The sequence below is a fragment of the Sarcophilus harrisii genome, chromosome 3 (genome assembly GCF_902635505.1).
Source record: "Sarcophilus harrisii chromosome 3, mSarHar1.11, whole genome shotgun sequence".
Classification (NCBI taxonomy): Eukaryota; Metazoa; Chordata; class Mammalia; order Dasyuromorphia; family Dasyuridae; genus Sarcophilus; species Sarcophilus harrisii.
This window is the reverse complement of record NC_045428.1, coordinates 467427199-467433588: the sequence shown is the minus strand read 5'-3', so window position 1 is coordinate 467433588 and position 6390 is coordinate 467427199.

Genomic DNA, 6390 nt, shown 5'->3' with positions numbered 1-6390 from the left:
AAAAGGGGTTCCTCAAACTTTCGAGTTTTTTGCACTATTGTTTTCAGAGATAATTCAGAGATAATTATTCAGAGATAATTTTTATGCTTTCCAGATGGTGTGATCCTAGGAGAGGTATAGTCACTGCTCTCCTGATTTGTACTCTGGTCTTTATCCTGATTCTTTGTATCCACAAACATTAGTGCTCTCTTTGCCTTAGAACTACAACTACTTACACTACTCTCTTTTGACTAACCCCCAGCAGTGTTCCTCTCTACTCTGGAATTGTGACATAGAACTGCATATAGGCAACAGAGTTGCCAATCAGTACCAAGTGTTCTCAGTGTCAGCAAAAAGTCCCTAGTAATCTCTTTCTGACCAGTTGGCTGACCCCCTTATTATTTTTGGGCTTAGAGCTCCCAGCAACTGCTGCTGCATGTTGGGGTTCTGGACAGGTTTCTATCTCAGTACCGCAAAGTTTTCTTGCTGATTTAAGTTTTCTTAGATCAGAAAATTGTCTCAGTCTGATGTTTTGTGGCTCTTGTCACTCCAAAATTTGATTTTAAAAGTTATTTTAAAGTTGTTTGGATAACAATGTTAAGAGCATCTAGCTGGGTTGCTTTTAATCTGCCATATTGGCTGGGTTGGAGGGCCCTCCTTCAATTTTGGATCTAACAACTGAAAAGCAGCTGAATTAATGAAAAAGAAAACAAAGTTTCTTAAGACTGGGAGCTGGAAAGAAAGAAGAAACTTGCCATTTTTTAATAGGAGGTCACAGGTTTTTAATCCCTTAACAAGAGGGGGAAGAAGAGAAGAAAACTAAGAATTAGAATCACATTCTCATTGTGCAAGATATTGGTATAATGCTGGAGAAACTGAGGCAAGATAGAGATTAGACAGTTTCTAATATTGTATTTGGGTTTCTGAGAGGGAGAGATAGTCTGGAGGCAGAGCAGAATCCATTCTGTCTCCGGGCTGAATTGAACTTTCATCTCAAAAAATCCAGCATCAAATGTGAGATTCCAATGATTTTTATACATGGCTCAAAGATCAGGGGAGGCAAAGGCAAGAGGTGGAATCCAAATTCTGGTGAGCGCAGAGATTTCCAGAAACAGACCATCAATCCAGTTCTGACAGCGTCAGGGGGTGAAGACCATAAATTCTGATAACTTAGGAGGACTTAGGAGCCAGGATGTCTGAACTAGATCTTTCCCTTATCTGAGATTAAATATTTACAGTTTATGACCCTAGCCAGCCCTAAATTATATCAGTCCTAATAATCAGGAAGGGAGGGTTGCAACCAGGAGGATTGAGGCAGAACAATTCAGGGAAACTGAGACAGGACAATAAAAGGAAACTGTGGCACAACATTGGGAGATTGTGAACTTGACTTTAAGCCTTAGAGAAATATTCCTGGTTGGGAAGGTAATTTTGTTGAAGATATACAACAAGCATGACAATGATGAAGATGACAGTGATGGTAATGATGGTTCCTGAAAGTCCAGAAAATTCTGAAAGTAATTTAGAATTGGAGAAAAAGAGTCAGATAAGTGAAGGACCCCTAAACTAAGGAGGATAAAAAAAAACCAATCATAAAATAATGTTTGTTATATCCATTGGTTCACCACACAAAAATAATTCCTATCTTCCTTTCACATTATCATCATTTGCCCTCTAAGTCCCTCCATTAAAAAAAAAAAAAACCCTTCTGTTGCAATTATGTGGGGCATACTATTTAAACTTCTTAGTATTATTTTGTGGATATTTTGTTTTTTTGAAAGTTATATGTTTCCAAGAACTGATGCTAAATGAAATAACCAGAACCAGGAGATCATTATACATGGCAACAACAAAATTCTGTTTTCTTCTGATCAATTCTGATGGACGAGGCTCTTTTCAATAATGAGAGCTATCTACACTCAGAGAAAGGGCTGTGGGAACTGATGGTGGATTACAACATAGCATTTTCATTATTTTTGTTGTGGTTCGCTAGAATTTTATTTTTTCTCATTTTATTTTTTACTTTTTGATCTGATTTTTCTTGTGCAGCAATATAATTCTATAAATATGTATGCCTATATTGGATTTAACACATATTTTTACCATATTTAGCATATATTGGATTACATGCCTTCTGGGAGAGGAGATGGGGGAAAGGAGAGGAAAAATTTGAACACATGATTTTTCAAGGGTCAATGTTGAAAAAATTATCCTTGCTATGTTTTGAAAATAAAAAGCTTCAATTAAAAAAAGAAAGTTGTATGTCTAATTCTTAAGGGTTTTTTTTTTGTCTCTGAATGTCTCAAAAAAGTTAATTTGAAAATGTGATGGTATACTAATGAAAAAAAATCTTCCTTAATTCTGATATTTTGATGTACTGAAACTATTCATTGATATTTTTCCTGACATTGATATTAAATTATAATTATGAATATTACCTAGCAAAATATCGGGCTCTTGGTTTATTATTACCTTTTTCTGGAAATACTTTTAGGTCCAAGGAATCATGATAGTACCTATTATTGGGCTGGAATAATACTATGTTGCCCAATTAAATGGGGGTTTTAAAAAAATGTTAACAATCCTTCCTCCTACTCTCAGTTTTTTAATTTAATTTTTTTTTATTAAAGCTTTTTATTTAGAAAACATATGTATGGGTAATTTTTCAATATTGACTCTTGCAAAATCGTCTGTTCCAAAATTTCCCTTTCTTCCCCCCACCCCCTCTTCTAGATGGCAGGTAGTCCAATACATGTTAAATATGCTAAAATGTTAAATCATATATATATATATATGTGTGTGTGTATATATATATATATACACACACATACATATATATATATATATATATATATATACACATTATATATATGCAGTTATCTTGCTGCACAAGAAAAATCATCAAGAAAGAAGAAAAAAACTGAGAAAGAAAACAAAATGCAAGCAAACAACAACAGAGAGACTGAGAATGCTATGTTGTGTTCCATACTCAGTTCCCATGGTTCTCTCTCTGAGTGTAGATGGCTCTCTTCATCACTGAGCAAATGGAACTGGTTTGAATCATTTCATTGTTGAAGAGAGTCACGTCCATCAGAATTGATTGTTATATAGTCTTGAGTGAAATTATTAATTATGTCTATAATTTGCTGTTTCATCCAATTCTTCTTTAAGATGAGATTGTTTAGTTTCCAATTACTTTTTGGTCTATTTACACCTAACTTTTTGTTGAATGTAGTTTTTATTGCATTGTGATCTGAAAAGAAAGTGTTTACTATTTCTGCCTTCTTGCATTTAATTTTGAGGTCTTTATGTCCTAATATATGGTCAATTTTTATATAGGTTCTATGAACTGCTGAGAAGAAAGCATATTCCTTTCTGTCTCCATTCAATTTTCTCCAAAGATCTATCATTCCTAACTTTTCCAATATTCTATTTACCTCTTTAACTTCTTTCTTACTTTGTGGTTTCATTTATCTAGTTCTGAGAGCAAGGTTGCTTTTGTTTGATCTAAGATCAGGATGGCTATCGCTGGTTTTTTACTTCACTTGAAGCATAATAGATTCTGCTTCAGCCTTTTACTAAGGCTGTATGTTATCACACTGCTTTAAATGTGTTTCTTGTAGACAACATATTGTAGGATTCTGGCTTTTAATCCATTCTGCTATCAGCTTCCACTTTAGGGAAGAGTTCATCCCATTTACATTCATGGTTAGAACTACTAATTCTGTATTTCCTGCCAGATTATACTTTTCTCTTTCCTTTTCCTCTTTCCCTCCTCCCCAGTATTTAACTTATGAGCACCACTTGCCTCAAACAGCCCTCCCCGCCTTTAGAGTCCCCCCCTCTTTCTTATACTTTTCCCCTCCTATTTCGCCTACACCTTCCCTTTTCACCTTTCCCCTCTCACTTTTCAATAAGGTGAAAGAAGTTTCTCTGTAATATTTTCTCTTTGAGTCAAATCTTATGAAAGTAAGATTCACACAATGTTCATTCCCCTCCTTTTTTTCTCTCTCAAATAGGTTCCCTTTACCTGTTTATGAACTGTAATTTCCCTCATTTTACCTCCACTTTCCCCTTTTTCTGGTACAATCCCTTTTTACCTCTAGTTCCTTTTTTACATTATAATAAAATCAAAGTTTACATGTTCTCTCTATGTATACCCATAACAGAAATAAGAGTTCTCAAGAGTTCTTTTTACCTTTTTATGCTTCTCTTGAGTCCTATATTAGGAGGTCAAATTTTTTGTTTAGCTCTGATCTTTTCATCAGAAATAAATGGAATTCACCTGTTTCATTGAATGCCCATCTTCTTCCTTGGAAAAGAAATGCTCAATTTATTGAGGTAGTTTATTCTTGGCTGCATTTCAAGTTCTTTTGCCTTTTGGAATATCAGATTCCAGGCCCTCTGATCCTTTAAGGTGGAAGCTGCTAGATTCTGGGTGAGCCTTATTGTGGCTCCTAGGTATTTGAATTGTTTTTTTCTGGTTGCTTGTAATATTTTTCCTTAGTCTGACAGTTCTTAAATTTAGCCACAATATTCCTTGAAGTTTTTAAATTTTGGAGTCTCTTTCAAGAGGTGTTCAGTGAATTCTTCCAATGGCTTTTTCACCTTCTGATTCTATGACATCAGAGCAGTTCTCTTTGATGATTTCCTGAAAAATAGTGTCTAGGCTCTTTTTTTGCCATCATGGTTTTCAGGGGTCCAATAATCCTTAGATTGCCTCTCCTAGATCTATTTTCCAGATTAGTTGTTTTCCCAAGTGGGCATTTTACATTTTTTTCTGTGTTCATTTTTTTGGTTTTGCTTGATTCTTTTTGTCTCATTGAGTCATTAATTTCCATTTGAGCAGTTCTAATTTTTAGTGAATTATTTTCTTCATTTTTTTTTTATTTCTTTTTGTATTTGTCCAATTGTTTTTAAATGAGTTGTTTTGTTCTATGGATTTTTTTTTTTTCTATTTCACAAATTCTGTTTAAGGAGTTATTTTCTTTTCCCATGTCACAAATTCTGTTTTCCTAGGAGTTATTTACCTTTTCCATTTCACAAATTCTGTTTTTCAAGTTGTTTTCTTTTTCCATTTTGCCATATTTATCTTTTAATGATTTATATGCCTTTTCCAATCCCTCTTGCAAATTTTTCCTTTCCTTTCCCCATTTTTCTTCCAACTCTCTTTTAAGATCCTTTTTAATTTCTTCTAGGACAGCCTTGTGTGATGGGGTCCAATTTATATCACCCTTTGGGGATTCATCTGGAGATGATCTGCTTTGAGTCTCCTCAGGGTTTGAAATCTTTTCTTCCCTTTCACCATAAAAACTATCTATGGTCAGAATTCTCTTTGCTTTTTTACTTATTTATTTTTTTTAAGTTGGGATTTGCTTTTAGGGAAGGGGAGGTTTTTAGAGCTTCCTCTACAAGCAGCTGCTGTGTGTGCCTGTGCTGACTCACTCTGGTGCTGGGGGGGCATGGCCAGGTCCTATGAGACTCTGGCATTTTGGGGTTCACTCTTTACCTTTTGTGTTAGCGTTGGGTGCTTTATAACTTCTCTGCTGATCTATTGGTTTGCAACAAGGGCAGAGTGGCCAACACTGCTGTAGATTTCTCTCCCTGTATTCTCTGCTGTACAGAGTCTGCACCTCACTCCAGATCTGCACAGCATGCGCTGGCATCTGTGTCTGGCCTGCTTGTGCCTGGTCTTCTCCCTTTGTGCTCAACTGACACAGACCCTTTCTGGTGATCTTTGAAAGTATCTTCTGCTGATAATTTGTTGCACTCCCAATATTCATGGATTCTGCTGGTCCAGAGCTAATTCAGAGAGAAGTTCAGAAAGAAGCTGTGTCCTCTACAACACGTTGGCTCCACCCCCTTCTTTTTAACATACTTTTTTGTCTTGTTTTTACATTGCCTAATTTTCCCCTTTATTTCTCATCCTCTATCTCTCAGAAAGCCATCCCATGGAACAAATAATTTTTGTGGACAAGTGATTTCTTTGCTAGACCCAAATTTGTTATTACTAGATGTACAATAACATCTGACATTTATACTCCACTTTAAGATTTGCCAGGTGATATACATATATACAATTTCATTTGAGCCCTACAATGATTATAGGTATTATCTGCCTTAAAAACAGATAAGGAAGTTAAGTCAGACAGAGGTTAAAGTATTTGATTTCATTCACTCTTGGTCACATGCCTAATAAAATGTCAAGTTGTAAGATCTGAATGTAGCACTCCAAGGGCAACACTGCTTTTAAAAGGGAATTTTTGAATTCAATGCTCTCTTAGGTTACTTTTTTAGTGCTGATCCTATATTTTACAGAATTTTTTACACATTTTATAGTAAAGAGTAAAATACATTGCATGTATTTTACGTGCAATTTTCCATTTATAACACTAATTTCTTTTGCAAATA